The 20,856-nt window shown below is 40.2% G+C and overlaps 1 long non-coding RNA gene across 4 annotated transcripts; it reads left to right on the top strand.

Annotated features, from left to right (window-relative positions):
* The first annotated feature begins 13,951 nt into the window (after window positions 1–13,951).
* On the top strand, window positions 13,952–20,498 carry LOC143975537 (uncharacterized). 4 transcript variants are annotated; one of them, XR_013272385.1, is made up of 2 exons: window positions 13,952–14,098; window positions 20,360–20,498. It is a non-coding gene; the product is annotated as an uncharacterized LOC143975537 (long non-coding RNA). The 4 variants fall into 4 exon arrangements; XR_013272389.1 differs by lacking the exon at window positions 13,952–14,098 and adding an exon at window positions 15,498–15,899; XR_013272388.1 differs by lacking the exon at window positions 13,952–14,098 and adding an exon at window positions 15,908–16,583.
* The last annotated feature ends 358 nt before the right edge of the window (window positions 20,499–20,856 follow it).

Below are 20,856 nucleotides of genomic sequence, written 5' to 3'. Positions count from 1 at the left end.
GTGGTAACATTTCCACTATTTTGTGTTTGTACCGGGGGTCTAAGTACGTTGCCACGCAGTACTGGTCCTTGACCTTTATGCTTTTTATACGGGGGTCCCTGTTAAAACACTGGAGCATGAAGGCCCCCATTTGCACTAAACTGGAGTGTGGTGGCCTGGCTCCTGCTCATCATCCAGGATAATGTCGTCCTCCTCGTTCTCCTCTCCCCATCCACGCAGAACAACAAGGATCCCAGAAAGGTTTAAAGCATGCTCTTCTTGCTCCTCCTCATCCGCCCCAGCACCATCCTCCTCTGACTCCTCTTCAGACTCCTGTTGTTGACTTGTCTCAGATAGAGTAGCCCCCACCTGGGAATTTATCCAGCATTGCGTCTTCCTCATCTTCCTGCTCCTCCATGGCTTGATCAACGATCCATAAAGAAGGCATAAGGTACGATGTCACTGATGGCGCCATGGCTGCGACTGACCAGTTTGGTGATCTCATCAAATGGCCGCAGAAGTCTGCATGTGTCGCAGCCACTGGTGCGGTGAAAAAAACAAGCTCCCCAGAACCTGTTCTGCCGCAGAGTTCATACAGGTAGTCGTTAACTGCACATTTCTGCTGGAGCAGCCTATCAAGCATATAGAAGGTTGAGTTCCATTGCGTCAGCAATCGCAAATAAGATATCTGACCGGCAGATTGTGTCGCCGCTGAATGTCAGCAAGGCGAGCCATGGCCGTGTATGATCTTCTGAAATGGGCCAAGATTTTCCTTGCCTGCCGCAAGATGTCCTGGACCCCAGGGTATTTGACAACGAATCGCTGCACACCAAGTTTAAGACGTGTGCCATGGATGGCACATGTGTAATTTTCCCCTGTTTCAATGTGTTAAGCAGATTGCCACCATTGTCACACACCACTTTACCAACTGTCAAATTGAGTGGTGTTAGCCACTGACCTGCCTGTGAAAGCAAAGCTGAAAGGAGTGCAGAGCCAGTGTGGCTCTTGGCTTCCAGGCACAACAGATGCAGCACAGCATGGCAACGTCTCACCTGGCACGTCGAATAGGTTCTGGGGATCTTGGGTGGCGCAGTGGAAGAGACGCTAGCAGCGGAAAAGGAGGAGTCAGCTGAGGAGGATGGAGTAGGAGGAGGAGAAGAAGAGCCAGGCTTGCATGCAATCCATGGTGGTAAAACCAAATCTACACGGGTGCCACGGGTTACATGCTTGATGGCCGTCAGAAGGTTCCCCACATGGGCAGTAAAAGTTATATACCTTCCCTGCCCGTGTTTGCTAGACCACGTGTCTGTGGTCAGATGTATCTTGGCACCGACACTGTGTGCCAGAGATACATTCACTTGCCGCTGAACAAGCCCATATAGCACTGGGATGCCCTTCTGTGAGAAATACTTCCTTCCTGGGACCTTCTATTGTGGTGTTCCAATGGCTACAAATTTTCGAAAGGCCTCCGAGTCCACCAGTTTATATGGCAGTAGTTGGCGGGCTATCAGTTCTGACAAGCCAGCCGTCAACCGTTGGGCAAGAGGGTTATCCAGCGTCATCATTTTTTTACGCTCGAACATTTGGCCCATGAAAGCCTGCCTTTTTCCACAAAAACGTGAGGACGGCATGATGGAAGAGGAGTGGAGGACAATTGTGAGGAGAGAGGAGAAGGAGAAGTAGAAGATGAGGCTGGACGGTGAGAGCCTGGAGTGTGGTTTTGTGGGTTCCGTTGCTCCCACTGGGCTCGGTGATGGCAGCTCATGTGCATTCTTAAGGCGGTCGTCCCTAAGTGAGTGTTGGGCTTACCGCTACTTATGCGTTGACTGCAAAGGCTGCAGATGGCAACACTATTGTCAGCAGTGGACACATTAAAAAAAGCCCACACTGCGGAGCCATATGCCGGCATCCTGGGAGCGCCAGATGTGACCGTACATGGTTGATGCCTCGCTCCTGATACATCAGCAGTCTGCTTTGTCCCTCCTGTGCAATCTATGTTCCGCCTGCTTCTCCTCCCTATCTGCTGGTCCATATCTCCCTCTGAACTCCCCTCCTCTTCCTCTCTTGTGGGCACCCACGTGACATCACTAGACACGTCATCATGGACGTCACCTTCCCCACCGCTATAATTAGAGATCTCGGAGTAGGCAGCAAAACCGGGAACCAACCTCCTCCTTGGGCTGATCTGGGTACTGTCGTCAGACTGCTGAGTGGCGGTTGCTACCTCCTCTTCCTGATCCAATGCCAAAAGTGGCTGCGCATCGGCAATGTCTTGTGATGGATCGGAAAATAATTCCTTTGACTCAAGCGGAGGGTATATGGTGGTGTTAGTGGTGTTGGTGGTAGTGTCTTTGGGGGTGCACACAGCAGAGAGTCAAGAAGAGGGTGCAGATCGAGAGGATGAGGAGGGTGCAGAAGATTAAGGCTGAGTCAGCCACTCAACCAAGTCTGGTGCATCCTTTGACGTAATCGCACGCACCTGCAATTTGTCACTTTGGCTCAAGCCTGTTGCTCCTGCCCTACCCCTACCACCTTTGCGGAAGGGCATGCCTCTTCCTCTGTCTGTCATTTTTTTAAATGACCCTGTGACAAAAGTCTCTAGAGAAGTGCAGTATGTATGTGGAAGAAGGTATATAACACCCCGCTTCAATCTGTCGTTTTTGGGGGCCACTGGTCTATCACACCAGTTATAATACTTTTTTTTATTGCGTTTGTCACTCTTTGTAGTATCGCCGCAGAAACAATCAGCAGTCACAATGCTGCACAGTGGAAATGCACTATACTATGCTTTCTATATGTGCAAGTATTTTATATGTGTATTACACCCCTATAACCACTTTCAGACCAGACCATTTTGCTGGCTTAAGACCAGACCACTTTTTGCGATTCGGCACTGCGCCACTTTAGCTCCCAAACAAAATTGATGTCCTTTTTTCCCCACAAATAGAGCTTTCTTTTGGTAGTATTTGATCACCTCTGCGGTTTTTATTTTTTGCGCTATAAACAAAAATAGAGCGTCAATTTTGAAAAAAAATCATTATTTTTTACTTTTTGTTATAATAAATATCCCCCAAAAATATATAAAAAAACATATTTTTCCCTCTGTTTAGGCCAATACGTATTCTTCTACATATTTTTGGTAAAAAAATCTCAATAAGCGATTATTGATTGGTTTGCGCAAAAGTTATAGCGTATACAAAATAGGGGATAGTTTTTTTTTACTAGTAATGGCGGCGATCAGCGATTTTTATTGTGACTGCGACATTATAGCGGACACATCGAACATTTTTGACACATTTTTGGGACCATTGTCATTTATACAGCAATCACTGCTATACAAATGCAGTGATTCCTGTGTAAATGACACTGGCAGTGAAGGGGTTAACCAGGGGGTGGCAGTGTAGGGGTTAAGTGTTCCTAGGGGCGTGTTACTAACTGTGGGGGGCTGAGCTTTGTTTTAGTGGACACTGATCTCTGCTTCAATCACATGGAGCAGAGATCAGCGTCACTTGTTGCTAGGCAGAACGGGGAGATGCCCGCGGCGATCGAGTCCGCAGGACCCGCGACCGGACTCACGGGGGTCCCGACCGCCACGTGAGCGTGCCGCCAGAGGCACGCATGTGATGGCAGAGCGGCATTTAAAATTGGACGTACCTGTACGCCAATATGCCTGCCCATGTCATTCTGCCGACTTACATCAGCGTGCGTCGGTCAGGAAGTGGATATACTGCACACCAAGTAGTACACCTATACCAGTCCTTAAAAGGAACTTTGTGGACCTAATAGTAGCTAGCTAGTAGCTAGTGAATTGCAGACTGTCCCTGCTCCAAAAACCAAACTGTCCCTCAGTCCCTACACTGATAAAAGACAGCTGCAGAATCAGTCAGCAATCAGCTCAGCAGCACAGCAGTGAAGTATAATATGCTTTCTATATTTGAAAGAAAGTATATTATTTGTGTACAACCCTATATACTGTACACCTACAGTGGTGTGAAAAAGTGTTTTCCCCCTTCCTCATTTCCTGTTCCTTTACATGTTTGTCACACTTAAGTGTTTCGGAACATCAAACCAATTTAAACAATAGTCAAGGACAACACAAGTAAACACAAAATGCAATTTGTAAATGAAGGTGTTTATTATTAAAGGTGAAAAAAAATCCAAACCATCATGGCCCTGTGTGAAAAAGTGATTGCCCCCCTTGTTAAAACATACTATAACTGTGGTTGTCCACACCTGAGTTCAATTTCTCTAGCCACACCCAGGCCTGATTATTGCCACACCTGTTCAGAATCAAGGCATCACTTAAATAGGAGCTGCTTGACACAGTAAGGTCCACCAGAAGATCCTTAAAAGCTACACATCATGCCGAGACCCAAAGAAATTCAGGAACAATTGAGAAAGAAAGTAATTGAGATCTATCAGTCTGGAAAGGGTTATAAAGCCATTTCCAAAGCTTTGGGAATCCAGCGAACCACAGTGAGAGCCATTATCCACAAATGGCGAAGACATGGAACAGTGGTGAACCTTCCCAGGAGTGGCCGGCCGCCCAAAATTACCCCAAGAGCGCAGCGACGACTCATCCAAGAGGTCACAAAAGACCCCACAACAACGTCCAAGGAACTGCAGGCCTCACTTGCCTCAGTTAAGGTCAGCGTTCATGCCTCCACCATCAGGAAAAGACTGGGCAAAAATGGCCTGCATGGCAGAGTTCCAAGGAGAAAACCACTGCTGAGCAAAAAGAACATCAAAGCTCGTCTCAATTTCTCCACAACACATCTTGATGATCCCCAAGACTTTTGGGACAACATTCTGTGGACCGATGAGACAAAAGTGGAGCTCTTTGGAAGGTGTGTGTCCAAGTATATCTGGTGTAGAAGGAACACTGCATTTCATAAAAAGAACATTATACCAACAGTAAAATATGGTGGTGGTAGTGTGATGGTCTGGGGCTGTTTTGCTGCTTCAGGACCTGGAAGACTTGCCGTGATAAAAGGAACTATGAATTCTGCTGTCTACCAAGAGATCCTGAAGGAGAATGTCCGACCATCTGTTCGTGTACTCAAGCTGAAACGAACTTGGGTTCTGCAGCAGGACAATGATCCTAAACACACCAGCAAGTCCACCACCGAATGGCTGAAGAAAAACAAAATGAAGACTTTGGAGTGGCCTAGCCAAAGTCCTGACCTGAATCCTATTGAGATGTTGTGGTATGACCTTAAAAAGGCCGTTCATGCTCGAAAACCCTCTAATGTAACTGAATTAGGACAATTCTGCAAAGATGAGTGGGCCAAAATTCCTCCAGGACGCTGTAAAAGCCTCATTGCACGTTATCGCAAACGCTTGGTTGCAGTTGTTGCTGCTAAGGGTGGCCCAACCAGTTATTAGGTTTAGGGGGCAATCACTTTTTCACACAGGGCCATGATGGTTTGGATTTTTTTTCACCTTTAATAATAAACACCTTCATTTACAAATTGCATTTTGTGTTTACTTGTGTTGTCCTTGACTATTGTTTAAATTGGTTTGATGTTCCGAAACACTTAAGTGTGACAAACATGCAAAGGAACAGGAAATGAGGAAGGGGGCAAACACTTTTTCACACCACTGTATACCAGTCCTTACAAGGACCTTTGTGGACCTAGTAGCTAGTGATTTGCAGACTGTCCCTGCTCCAAACACCAAACTGTCCCTCCCTACACTGATAAAAGACAGCTGCAGAATCGGTCAGCAAGCACTCAGCAGCACAGCAGTCAGTGAGGCCCCATAATATAGGGAATAGGGAAAGAAAGTATATTATAGGTGTATTACAACCCTATATACTGTACACATATACCAGTCCTCAAAAGGACATTTGTGGACCTAATAGTAATAGCTAGTGATAGACTGACTGTCCCTGCTCCACACAGCGTCCTTTCCCTACACTGACAAAAGACAGAATGTAAAATGGCCGCCAGATCAAGTCTATTTATAAGGTAGGGGGTATGTCCAATTGTCCATGTGCTGAAATGTCTCAATTGGCTGTCCTGTACCCCATGATGGATGTGTCATGGGTCAAAGTTCTTCACAATGTAAACAAATATGGCCGCCGCGAACAGCACCAGAAGTCCGCCAGTTTGGCGAATCGCGAACGAGCAAAATTCGCCGCAAACTGACCGCCGGGCGAACCACAAGGCCATCTCTAGGCCCAGCAACTGCAAAGTTATCCAAGGGAGGACACTTCGGGAGAAGACCAGGCAAGGGTTGGTTTCTCAACAAGAGCCTGGAAAAGCGGAAGGACCTAAGTGAATCCAATCTCATGGGGTATCACCGGACCTGCTGTAAGATACTGGTACCACACAAGTGTTCTACAAGTTTTCAAGTTTCCCTCACGTGTTTTATAGCAAAGTCTGTGGCAGAGACTTATTCCTGACTCAAGCACCCTGTTGACTGCTAGGCCTGGTGAGAGAAGAACTATCCAAGTAGGGTGAAGATCCAGTTGTGAATGTCTATTCTCTGAATTAATTCAAAGTGAGAGACTGTTTTCTACTGAGTTTAACAATAAGAGTACCTGGACTTTTCACCTAAAGCAGGCATATCCAATGTCCGGCCCGTGGGCCAATCGCGGCCCGCGGTCTGGTTTTGAATGGCCCGCCTGGTTATTTAAACATATATATCTTTTGTGGCCCCTGGTGATCTCCCAGCGCCAGGGCCACAAAAGATATACAGTCTGGCTGCGTCGGAGGGAGGAGGCGGGACAAGTGAGGAGAATTTCCTGTTTTACACGGCAGCCTCTGTAATAGGAAGTCCCGTCTCTGCCATTGGACGACTGTGCTGTCCATCAAAGGAGGCGGGACTTTCTCTTAAAGAGGCCGTTGTGTAAACAGGAGATTCTCCTGTAAGATGTCTTTGGCGCTCGTCCTGCCCTCCATGGCTGCACTGATGGTAATGGTGGCCGCATTCCTGGCAATTGCAATTGTGGAGCTGCATTCCTGGCAATGGTGAGTGAATTCCTAGCAATGGTGGCTGCATTACTGGCAATGGTGGGTGAAATTCCTGGCAATGGTGGGTGAAATTCCCGGGAATGGTGGCTCCATTCCTGGCAATGGTGCCTGCATTCCTGGCAATGGTGGGTGAAATTTCCTGGCAATGGTGGGTGAAATTCCCAGCAATGGTGGCTGCATTCCTGGCAATGGTGCCTGCATTCCTGGCAGTGGTGGGTGAAATTTCCTGGCAATGGTGGGTGAAATTCCCGGCAATGGTGGCTGCATTCCTGGCAATGGTGGGTGAAATTCCTGGCAATGGTGGCTGCATTCCTGGCAATGGTGGCTGCATTCCTGGCAACGGTGGCAGCATTCCCGGCAATGGTGGAAGCATTACCGGCAATGGTGAGTGAATTCCTGGCAATGGCGGGTGAATCCCTGTCAATGGTGTCTGCATTCCCGGCAATGGTGGCTGCATTCCCGGCAATGGTGGCTGCATTCCCGGCAATGGTGGCTGCATTACCGGCAATGGTGAGTGAATTCCTGGCAATGACGGGTGAATCCCTGGCAATGGTGGGTGAATCCCTGGCAATGGTGGGTGAATCCCTGGCAATGGTGGCTGCATTCCTGGCAATCGTGGCAGCATTCCCGGCAATGGTGGCAGCATTCCCAGCAATGGTGGCTGCATTTCCGGCAATGGTGGCTGCATTTCCGGCAATGGTGGCTGCATTCCCGCCAATGGTGGCTGCATTCCCGGCAATGGTGAGTGAATTCCTGGCAATGGTGAGTGAATTCCCGGCAATGGTGGGTGCATTCCCGGCAATGGTGGGTGCATTGCATCTCCGTGGTCTTCATTCCACTTGGGCACTAGCCCAGGAGGATTTGTGACATACTAATGATAGGTACAGACTCAATGCTGATCGCAGACACCTGCCTGCGCCAGGCTGGGGAAAGGATCTGGTTGTCATCTCACAACTTCCGACTTCGTGTTCCCTCTCTGAAGTTTGTGCCTCTGTTTATTGGGCCTTTCCATATTCTCTTCAGGATTAACCCAGTGGCTCCCGTGTTAAACCTTCCTTCTAATATGCGTATCTCAAATACACTGTCTGGCCAGAGGAACTCGGGAGAGACATAACAGAGGCAGGGTGGGGCAAAGCCTTTCTCTTTACCCACAAAACATCCATCTCAAGCTACACTCAGGAAAAAAATGATAAACTGGTGTCCAGATGGTATCGAGTGCCAACCAACCTCAGGATCATGTTCCCATCAACCACTGACATCTGTTGGAGATGTAATTCAGCAAAAGGTACGTACAATAACATTTGATTGGACTGCGATGTGCTTTGCCCATTCTGGATACAAATCTTCCAGATCTATATGGAAATATACGATAAACCGCTCGCACTTTCCCCTTCTATTGCCCTCCTTTTCATATTGCCGGGTACTGTCGAATCATTAAAAAAACTACCTCCTAAAATTTTTCCTCAGTGCAGGACAACAATTAATCCCTTGACACTGGAAAACAATCCCCCCCCATCCCTTATAGAATGGGTAGGTGAGATGAACAATATTATGCTTATGGAGGAGATGCAAGCCACAGCCCTAGACAAACATGCAAAATTTTCCTTCATCTGGAAGCTTTGGAGGCATTACTCCACCTCAGATAAACGAAAGCACAGACTCTCAACGGTGAGTACTCCCTGAGAGACTAAATGACCCCATAATCATAAGCTTATACCCTGGAATGCAAAATCTTCAACAGGATGAGGCTCGCTGTCTCTCTAACCAACCCCCCCCCCCCCCAGCCATCTTCCCCCCTTTTACTATTGTTGCTATCCTCTTCCATGTACTCTTATTTCTGCTATGTATAGCCACTCCATGAAACCACTTGTATTCTGATGTCCCAACAAGAGTGTCCCAGTCTTTCAAGAGACTTGTAAACACCACCTTGGTTCTGATAATTCCCTATGTCCAACTTAAAGACATTGATTTCCTCAGTTCCTGGATGCAGCAGGTTCCCATAACGATAGAAATTGCACTTACACTTACTACATACGAATGTCAGCACTATGTTTGAAACTTTACCTTAAAGACACAAACTCAAGTTACCTACATGTTTGCAATGGAATGCACTATGTTTTTTATATATGTAATTCAAACTTATTGGACCAGAACGCCTGGTGTCAGGCACCTGGTCCTGTCCTTGTTCCTTTCTGTTTAACAAAATGTGTTAAATAAAAACTTATTGAACCTAATATGCATATCTCAAATGTATTTCATGTCTCCTTATTAAAACCTTTGGTCTGCAACCTCTTTACAGCCATGGTGCCACATCCTCACCCCTTGGTTGAGAACCATGAGGAGTATGAAGTACAGTCCATTGTTTATTCCCATAGATTCGGTGGGTGCATACAGTACCTGGTGCACTGGAAAGGGTACAGTCTGGAGGAACGCTGTTGGGTCTCATCCTCGGACATAAATGCCCCTGTCCTCCTTTGTGATTTCCATAGACGTTTTCCCCTCAAGCCTGGTGGTCCTCTGAGGGAGATGGGTCATTGGGGAGGGGGTACTGTCAGGGCTGGACTCAGACCTTCCTTCTCTGAGCTGGCCACTCAGTTGTCGGCTAATTGCCAGCTCCTATCTCTCCACAGTGACTCACCTGTTGATGATATCCTGCTCATCAGTCCTGCTTACTTAAGCCTTCCAGCCCAGATGATCTCTGCTTTCGCCTTGGTAAACATAACAGAGACTTTCTCCTGCGCTCTTATTAAAGACTTGCTTGGCTGACATTCCTTTTGGCTCCAGTTCCTGCTTGCTGTTCCACCTCGTTGAATCCTAGCTTCCTGACTTTCTGGCTTGTCTGACTATCCATTCCAGTTCCCGAACTTTGGCTATGTTTTGACTACATTTGTTCTGTTTACTTTTATTATTAAACAAGTGTGATTTAACTGTACTTCTGTCTCTGTCTGATTCATGGTTTCTGACAGGATGCCAAGTCAACACCTCAAACTCGTTGTGCTCTTCAAACCATTCTTGATCTATTTTTGAAGAGTGGCAGGGCATATTATCTTGCTGAAAGAGGCCACTGCCCTAAGGGAATATAATTTCGATAAAAGGGTGTACTTGATCAGCAACAATGTTTAGGTAGGTGGTACATGTCAAGTAACATCCATATGAATGGCAGAACTCAAGGTTTCCCAGAAGATCATTGCCAAAGCATCAGACATACTTCTTCCCATACTGGACCCTGCCACATGCCATAATGCCATGATGTAAACAGCAGCCTGCAGATGAAGGGGCATAGTTCCTCCCAATGACACCAACATTGAGGCCCAATGGCACAAATGATGGAGGGCCATTCCTCCTAATGACACCAAGATGAGGCACAATTCCTCCCAATGATGGGACACAATACTTCCCAATGACACCAATGATGGGGCACAATTTCTCCCAATGGCACAAATGATGGGGAACAATTCCTACCAATGACACAATCGATGGGGCACAATTCCTACCAATGACATCAACAATGGTGCACAATTCCTCTCACTGACATCAAAGATGGAGCATTGTTTTCTCCAACTGATGCGGGGATATTTTCTACTCCCAATGGCCACAGTCTGCCATTATAGTCTGAAAGACAGTAAACTGGCCCTTTCGATAGAAAGTTTGAAGACCCCTGATGTAAAAAATTGTGCTTCGTCAGACCGGGCCACCTTCTACCATTGCTCCATGATTCAGTTCTGATGTTCACATTCCCATTGTAAGTACCATTTTTTTGGCTACTGACATGGGTCAGCATGGGCACCCTGACTGGTCTGTGGCTACAGGCCCATACACAACAAACTGTAACGCCCTTTTTTTTCTGCTTGCAACACATCAAAATCAGGGACAACTTTTATCTGTGTAAAAGTTTTAGGTAAGTGTGAAATTTCTTTTTTTATAAATTAATAAATTTAAAATGCTTTCAGAAATAGAAGTGTTAGTTTATTTTTAGCAATTAGCAAAATGGAAAGTAAATGAACAGAAGAGAAATCCAAATCAAATCAATATTTGGTTGGGCCACCTTTTTCCTTAAAACCAGCATCAATTCTTCTAGGTACATTTGCACACAGTTTTTGAAGGAACTCGGCAGGTAGGTTGTTCCATATATCTTGGAGAACTAACTACAGATCTTCTGTCGATGTAGGCTGCCTCAAATCCTGCTGTCTATTCCAGGTTCAATGATGTTGAGATCAGGGCTCTGTGGGGGCTAGACCATAATTTCCAGGACTCTTTGTTCTGCTTTACACTGAAGATGGTTCTTATTGACATTGGCTGTATGTTTGGGATTTTTGTCCTGCTGCAGAAAAAAATTGGGGCCAATCACCCGCCTCCCTTATGGCATGGCATGATAGTGAAGTATATGCCAATATTTCTGTTTAGTGTAAAATTCTGTCTCATCTTAACTTCACAAATCTGCTGCAGTTGGCTGCCTAAGGATTGCAAAAGACCTTGTAAAACCATAATGCCACGTACACATGATCGGACTTTCTGTCAGAATAAACTCTGATGGTCTTTCCAACTGAGTTTCTGATGGCGTTGCCGACGGAGTTCCGACCGAACGGTCTTGCCTACACATGATCATGATCACAGTCCATTTGTTTCAAACGCGATGACGTACAGTGGGACTAGAAAAGGAAGTTCAATAGCCAGTAGCCAATAGCTTCCCTTGCGTCGTATTTGGTCCGTCGGACTAGCATACAGATGAACGGTTTTCCCGATAGGAATTGATTCTGCTGGAAAGATTTAAAACATGTTCTATTTCTAGGTCCGTCAGACTTTTTGAAAAAAAAAGTCCGCTGAAGCCCACACACAATCTGAATATCCGATTAAGGATTCCGTCTGACCTTTTCTGCCGGAAAGTCCGGTTGTGCGTACGTGGCATTACACTGAGTTGGTTAAATGGAGACAGACAGAGTTGCGTCTAATTTTTATTTTTATTTTATTTTTGTCAAAGCTCTGGGGAAACTTCCCTTGCAAGATGAACAGCCTATTTGCTTTTAGTAAATAAGCTCCCCATTGCAGGTTAGGCTGGTGATATTCCACAGATGTAAGGCCAGCTAATCTAGCTCTGCATCACATCATTGCTTGTGTTTGGAACTTGGATACTTGGATATATCATCAGTTCCAGAACTGTTTGCACAGGTTTATTAGCCAGAAACAAAAAGCAAGATTCAAACGTATGATAACAGCTGTTAATACTGAGTCTTTAGAAGTCTTTGAGAACCAAAGCTGGGTAAAGCTAATATTATGGTACAAATGCCACCCCTGATAAATAGTACTGTAGAATAGCCAACAAATTACAGCATGCAAAACAAACCAGACTTTATTGGGCAGTTGATCACTATGCAAACACAGGGACTTTTCCAGGGACTGTCCCAGAAATAAGTGACAGTTGGCAACTGTAGCAATATTATATAATTATAGTATGAATTCACAAGCATGTAGACAATGTGAGTGGCCACTGGGTACTGATAACCCTAAACCTAAATCTGGCCACACGCTAGTAGATTTGTGAACATTCGTAACAATTTTCACGCAAACATTCACACAAAAATTCTCATCAGTACATTTGATGACTTGACAAATGTTATTCAAAAATACTTCAAAAAACATTATCTTGGTTCACTTATATGCGGTGTAGGAAACACAGCGATCCCTGTGTGTTACCTGCACCACATTGCAATTGCACTGCGTTTGCGAAAAAAAAAAAAAGTGTATGCACCTCTTTGGTGTGATGGGGTGCGATTTGATCCCATTCAAAATGAATTGGCTCAAATCGCACAGCACTGGATCGCATGTGAATTCCACAGGAATGCAGTGCTGTTTCTGTACGATTTACATGCGGGTTGTAGTGTGAACTGGGGCTTAACATTCAGAAGTGAATGGACTTTCCCAAACGAAAACCACATATACTTCTCCTTCAAATTTTCCCATCCTGCTACTTAGAATTTTTTTGTGGTTGCTGATTTGACCACACTAATGATTATACAATTGAACAGACGTTCTTAAAACAAACATTTGAAATAAAATTCTAGTGTATGGCCAGCCTGACGACGTATTAAGTGCCGGTTTAGCACAAAGCTTGTTCCTACATCCAAAACTTGTATACCAATGGTACTGCAGGTCTTCAAAAACGATTTTAAAATGACTAAATAATCTACTATTCGAACTCCTGTATTTAAAGCTGGCCACGCAGAATCCAACTGTACAACCTCTACCGAGAACCATGTAATGTGAACAGGTCCTGATTGGAATTGAGGCACATTGTATCGGTAGGGCCCATGCACTAACAACACATGCCCAGCTGTAGAAGAAGGTAAATTACACCATCTCTTGTGTCACTACCAGCGTTGTATGAGAAAAGATAACATTATAATACATTTCAATGTTTTCTTTGCAACACAAACTAGATTTTTTTTTTTTCCATTTTTATATGTTTATTCATTTCAGAAAAAGAAACAACAAAGTAAATAAATCACTTTCAGTAATAGTACAGTCAGCTATGGTATTAATAACAGAACAATATTCTCCTAACCAAAGAATTATATCCCATTTGTTCATTATTTATCATTCTGTCAGTCAAGCTAATTTTCTCACCCTGGTTATGCACCCAGTAAACCCCGGCCCCAAATTTGGGGTCCTCCCCATCTGCCCCCTGTCCACCCCCCCCCACCTCCAAGAGGCAACAACCAGATGTACACCACATTCCATCCCTAAATCTGACTAATTGAAGGAATATAATTCCCTCATTCTTTCAACCTTCCAAATTCAAAAAAAATTCTTTCAACCTTCCAAATTCAAAAAAAATTCAAAATCCAGTTTCCGGTACCTTTTCCTAGCCCCAAATATCTTCAGCAAGCTTAGTGTAAAATCAGAGGAAGTATTGACACTATTTATATTCTTTGTGTCACCGATACAAAACCAGAGAGATAATGAATTTGCATCTCCTTCATAACTGACTGATTCTGAGGTGTGCTTTTTCACCCAGAGATGGAAATAATGGTGATACGCACCATGTACCTTGGTTTCCAACATTTAGAAATGTTTTTGTACAGCCTCAGAACAAGATTTATCACTGTGGCGCACTTTTGGTGCTGGAACCACTGTAGAAATCAAACGTAAGTACATGTTTAAATGTAACTTTCACATTGTGACTTTTTTTGTATTCTATAAGACCTTTTCTTGCAGATCCAATTGATGTGTTTGTCACCATAATGTGCCATTAAAGATGTCTGGGCCATTTATTGTATAATATTTTAATCTGTTTATCTTATGTAGCTATTGGATGTATGTGCATTTGTGATGAACCCTGCACTGTCTTCTGCCTTCTCTTTTCTATTTATATAATTTTGGAATCATTTTTAATCACATGACACAATATCAATGATAGAAACTACTTTAAAAATATAGGTAAAAAAAAACTATTACTGCATAAAACAATGAAGGCAATTTATTTAGCAATTTTAAAATAAAGATAAATAGGACAGCAGTATAGTTTTTTTTTTTTACTGCGTGCATAGAGGAAGTATCTACTGTGATACATGTTTTGGCTGTAAAACTACTGTATAGGTCAAATCATGTAAGTACAATTAATTTGATATTTATTGCCTTTTTAGATTTATCATATTCATGTTTTTCATTTTCTCAACATATCTTTATCAGGCTTTGTTGAAAAAAAAAAATATATATTATTTTCTTTGAGTATGTACAGAAATATAATTGTGTTTAGGTCAATGCAGCCTAGACTTTTGTACAATATGCACTGGGGAATATCTTTTTTTTTTTAGAAGTTATAGATGTTGGTCAAAACAACCTCAACCAGGGTTCTTTGGAACCCTAGGGTTCCTCCAGAGATTGCTGGGGGTTCCTTGAGCTGTGGCTAGTGGACCTCCTGTCCAATTGTTCCAGTATAATCCCATGTCCATTGGCGCTCTTGGATGAGACAATAATTTTTTAGCTGTCTGTAAGCATGACATTCTGACCACCATTGTAAAGAAAGTATTCTTCCAATTGACCACCAATGTAAAGAGGGCTCTCTTTCCATTGTCCCCTACTGAAATGGTACTCTGACCACCACTGCATTGTTTCCATTGACAATCACTATGGGGGGGGGGGGGGGGGGGGTTTGCCGACTAACCCCTAATTAGTTAGTTTTTGCAAGGGTTCACTGAGACCTGAAAACTATTTTTAGGGGTTCCTCCAAGAGAAAATGGTTGAGAAAGGTTGATCTACGGTGTTTTTATATAAAATGTAATAGCATTTTATAGCTGGAAAATAGCAGTGACAATTTAATTGCCACTGTAGTTGAAAAATTTGATTTCTCTACAGGAAAGTTACTTTCTTAGACATTAAAAAAGTTCATTGAGAGCCCTAATTAAAACATTCATGCAATAGTCTATAAAAGTCAAAACAGATTTTTTTACATTCTAGTTGAGGTTTTTGTACAGTGTGTATAGGGGAAGTATCTACTGTGGGACACTTTTGGTGGTGGAACTACTGTAGAGATTAAACGTAAGTAAAAAAATATGTGGAGTAGTTAAGTATTGGTAGAAAGTATTTTTTTTTTTATTAAATAACTGTGGCATTATTTATTAGAATATGACATCAGTAGTTGAGTAATTGGGTATTTCCAAAGTTAGTGAATGAAAATGTTACTATTTTTTGGACATGAAGTAAGATGGACTTGAAAAAGTAAGTTTATGCTTTTAAAAAAATTTTTTTTGTATTATATATATATTTTATATGTTTTAAATAACATTGTTATTTAATTAAAAAAATTTCTTTTATAAGTTAAAACAAAAAAGTTGACATTCTACTGATCCATGTAGCTAAGTGCAGTAGAGGTTTTTGTACAGTGAGTATAGGGGAAGTATCTACTGTGGTTCACTTTTGGTGCTGGAACTACTGTAGAGATTAAACGTAAGTAAAAAAAACTTGAGAAAAATTAAGTATTGGTAATTTTTTTTTTTTTAAATAATACATAGGAATGTTATTATATTTTATAATATGACAATAGTAAGTGAATGAAAATGTTACTATTTTCTTGTACATGAAATAAGATGGACTTGTAGTAAGTTTATACCTTTTAAAAAAATCATTTATGCACATTTAGTCAAAACAAAAATGTTGATAGTTTAGCAGTCAATTTAGCTAATTGCAGTAAAGTATTTTTTAAAATGAGTATAGGGGAAGTATCCACTGTGGTACACTTTTTGTGGTGGAACTACTGTAGAGATTAAACATAAGTAAAAAAAAAAATCCTTGAGTAGTTAAGTATTGGTAAAAAGTTTTTTTTGTTTTTTTTATATTAAATAGCAGTGACATCATTGTTAGACTATGATATCAGTAGTTGAACAAACAAGTATTTCTAAAGGAAAGTGATTGAAAATGTTACTATTTTCTTGGACATAAATAAGATGCCCTTAAAAAAATAAGTTTATACCTTTTAAAAAATGTTTTAATATTTTATATGAGTCAAAATAAAAATGTTGACATTCTAGTGGTCAAGGTAGCTAATTGCAGTGTAGGTTTTTGTACAGTTTGTATAGGGGAAGTATCTACTGTGGTACACTTTTGGTGCTGGAACTACTGTAGAGATTAAACGTAAGTAAAAAAAAATCCTTGAGTAGTTAAGTATTGGTAAAAAGTTGTATTTAATATTAAATAGCAGTGGCAATATTTGTTCAAATATGACACCAGTAGTTGAATAGAGTATTTCTAAAGTGTAGTGAATGAAAATGTTACTTTTTTCTTGCACATGAAATATGATGGACTTTAAAAAGTAAGTTTACACCTTTTAAATCTTTTCTTTAGTAGTTTATAAAAGTCAAAATAAAAATGTTCACATTCTAGTTGTCAAGGTAGCTAATTGCAGTGGAGGCTTTTGTACAGTGTGTATAGGGGAAGTATCTACTGTGGTACACTTTTGGTGGTGGAACTACTGTAGAGATAAAACGTAAGTAAAAAAAAATAGTTGAGTAGTTAAGTACTGTAAAAAAGTTTTTATTTAATTTTAAATAGTAGTGGCATTATTTGTTACAGTATGACATCAGTAGTTAAATAATTTAGTATTTCCAAAGTGAAGCCAATGAAAATGTTACTATGTTCTTGGACATGAAATAGGATGGACTTGAAAAGTAAGTCTGTACCTTTTACATTTTTTTTAGTATTTTAAACAAGTCAAAATAAAAATGTAGACATTCTAGTTGTCAATGTAGCTAGTGGAAGTTTTTGTTCAGTGTGTATAGGGGAAGTGTCTACAGTGGTTCACTTTTGGTGGTGGAACTACTGTAGAAATAAAACGTAAGTAAAACAAAATAGTTGAGTAGTATTAATAAAAAGTTTTATTTACTATTTTGTATAATAGTAGTGGCATTACTTGTTAGAATATGACGGTAGTTGAATAACTGAGTGTTTCTAGAGGAAAAGTAATTAAAATGTTATCACTTTCTTGGACATGAAATAAGATGGAATTAAAAAGTAAGTTTGTAAAATGTTCTTTAGTATTTTATACAAGTCAAAATAAAATGTTGACATTGAAGGCAAAGGTTTTTATACAGTGTGTATAGGGGAAGTGTCTACAGTGGTACACTTTTGGTGGTGGAACTACTGTAGAGATTAAACGTAAGTAAAAAAAAATGTTGAGTAATAAGGTATTAGTAAAATGTTTTATTTGGTACTTTATCAAATATCAGTGAAGGTTTTTGTACACTATGTTTAGGGGATATAATTACAGTGGTACACTTTTGGCGTTGGAACTACTGTAGAGATAAAACGTAAGTAAAGAAAAAAAGTAGTTGAGTGATTAAATATTGGTAACAAGTTTTATTTGATATTTTATCAAATAGCAGTGGCATTATTTATTAGAATATGACAGTCATTGAATAATTGAGTATTTGTAATGGGAAGTGAATGAAAATGTTACTGTGGTACTATCTTGGACATGAAATAAGATGGACTTGAAAAGTAAGTTTATACATTTTAAAATAATATTGTATGAATCAAAGCAAAAATTCCAGAGGTCAATTTTAGGGGTCAATTGGTTATAAATATTAGTTGCTTATTAACTAATGTATTTTTCCAATTTTGACCAGGTTGTTTTTTCTACTTATACTCTAACAAAAAATACACAGATATCCAACACAAGGAGCAGAACAAAGAGATGAATAGATAGCTGGCTAGATAGATAGATAGATAGATAGATAGATAGATAGACTGATTTACAGACAAACTGAGAGATGGCTACCAACACAATTTTGATATTAAGCCATTATTAATATGAAACATTTAATTATTGGACCAAGAAAGCTAAAGTTATATATGGTCATATGTATTTTTAGAAAAAGGTATAATTTGAAACCTTTAGTGCCTGCAAAATATTTTATGCCATCCCAAAATTGTTTAGTTATAAAAATACTTTTTTTTTACATATATTATATGCAGAAAGTTTGGCGTATACTACATAAAATATATATTTCTGTTACATAAAATATTTTCATGTCTATTTTGTACCCTAAAAACTCTGTGCAAACCTGCTTGCAAAGTCATACTAAGTTATGCTCAGTTTACTAGAAAGAAGTTTCAGTGATTATTATACTTTTTGTTTGCTATTTTTCTTTACTTTTATACATATTTATAAAGCAGTGAATGTAAAATTCAGCAAATATTTGCTGCAGGTGAATCCTCTAGGTGCTTATGTTCTAGATTACAGGGAATGATTAACCACCTGTGAATGACTGGTGGTGTCACATCCAATGCTTTATAAATACACCCTAATCATGTAATTCTTAAGAAGAGGCATTAAACTGATGAAAATTATCACTAGTATACAAAGTAACTTTGGATTTCAGACACTAATTTAATTGCACAGTCAAATAGTCATGCTTGTGAATCAGTATATCTATGTCTTTTTTTATAGTATAACTACAATAAATAATATGTAATTATACAATGGGGTCGATTTCATAAAATAATAGAGCTTGTTTACTTAGAAAAATGAAAGGTTCACTTTGGAATCTGTAGCGTCAAACATCCAATCAATCATCCAATCATATGTAAGCAAAACATATTTTATTTATTTATTTATTTCTCTCACTTATGATTGGATATAAAAAGGGAATACAGTGTCAACTTATTCACTACCTAAATGGCCATTGCCACTTGTAATTGTCAAAAAGGTGAAGCTGTGTTCACTGTTAATATTCAATAATGAGTGAGGGAATTAAGTATATGAACATGCACTTTCCAAAGAGAAAATTCACTTTTAAATATTGAACGTTCCGAGAGGAAATCAACTCCGAAAGCTCGATTGTAAAATTTACAAATTTAGGTAATTAAAAGAAAGTAATATACTTATTTGATATGATTTATTAAAGCAGAAGAATATTCACTTAGGCCAAGGAGGCGTTGATAATTTCACTCAATCATGTGCAAGGGAAATTCATATTTCACTTTGCACATGATTGGGCATTTTAATATTTTCCATAACCCAATTAGCTCAAAATTATGTAATATAAATATAATAGAACAGACCTTTTATCAGTCTTATTTAAAATTTTCTATAACTATTGTTAAAAGAAGTTATTAGGATGAGTGCAATTTTCCAAGGAATGAATTCAAGTTTTATACAAAAAATATAATCAATGAAAGTATCTTCCATACAAGTAATACAATAGCAAAGACACTTAGACCACTGATATAGCTCTACTTTAAAAAAAGACACAATAGTAAGATTTCCAAGTAAGGCCAGGTGTAACTGTGAAATATTTTTCTGGCATAAATTATATAGATTATTTTGTTCAAATTACAGGAAAAACTGATTAAAAAAACAAATACCCTTATAGCAGATGAAAAGAGCAGACCACCTTAAATCATATGCTCTAAATGTATACTGTATAGCACTAAAAAGTTTTATATTCATACAATATTGACACATTTTAGAAAATGGAGTTCTTCATAAATATTTTGCAAACAGACAAAGAGACAATGTGAGCCTATGTTTTCATAATTCAACATCCAGAACCTGTATCTAATTTACATTCCCTGTCTTTAATTTCTTTGATTTGGGCTTGGCTCCATTAGTTGCTGAATCTTTCTTTGTACTTTTTATTTTTTGGTTAACAATTTTCAAAAGATTGCATTTTAATATTCTCCAAGTTATATAGATGACACATATTTGAAAAAAATACCCAGTGCAGAGTGAATGAGAAATTATCGAATTGTTCAACTTTTGTATTTTGGGCTAAAATGATCCCAAAAACTGTAAATTATTAGATCTGGAAATTTGCTTAATGCCATTTAATATTCTCCAAACTTCTATTACAAAGTGAATGAAAATGTACTATATTGTTTAATTTATTTCCAATTTTTTTTTTCTTCAGGAAGAGAAAATGCCACACCTACTGTATCTATCTTCTGTCCTTCATTGGAGCAGAGGAAGTCAGGGTCAGCAAGTTCTGTGTGCTTCGTTGACCATTTCTATCCAGCTGATGCCAAAGTGACATGGAAAGCGAACAGCAATGTCATAAGCAATGGTGTTGATACCAGTGAAAAGATAAAGGATAAAGATAACACTTACAGTTTGAGCAGTGCCCTTACTATGTCCAGTGACGAATTTAATAAATATGATACTTTCACTTGTGAGGTCACACATGCAACATTATCGTCACCGCTGGTCAAAAGTTTCAGCGCGTCAGAATGTACTTTTTAGGGTCCAACAACATCCTAAGGACCCCCAGTGAAAACTTAGGAGTGTTTTCACCATGTTTTTTGTATTTAAAATATTGCATATATTATGTTGATTTTTCACATAATACAAGTTTCTTTTGCCTCGTGATCAGATATGGCAAATGCAATGTTATCTGTTATTTTAAAGCTT

The sequence above is a fragment of the Lithobates pipiens genome, unplaced genomic scaffold (assembly GCF_037356315.1).
Source record: "Lithobates pipiens isolate NorthernLeopardFrog02 unplaced genomic scaffold, aLitPip1_a1.2 Scaffold_13, whole genome shotgun sequence".
Taxonomy (NCBI): domain Eukaryota; kingdom Metazoa; phylum Chordata; class Amphibia; order Anura; family Ranidae; genus Lithobates; species Lithobates pipiens.
Note: the sequence above shows the minus strand (reverse complement) of the source record. Positions and strands in the feature narration are given on the sequence as shown.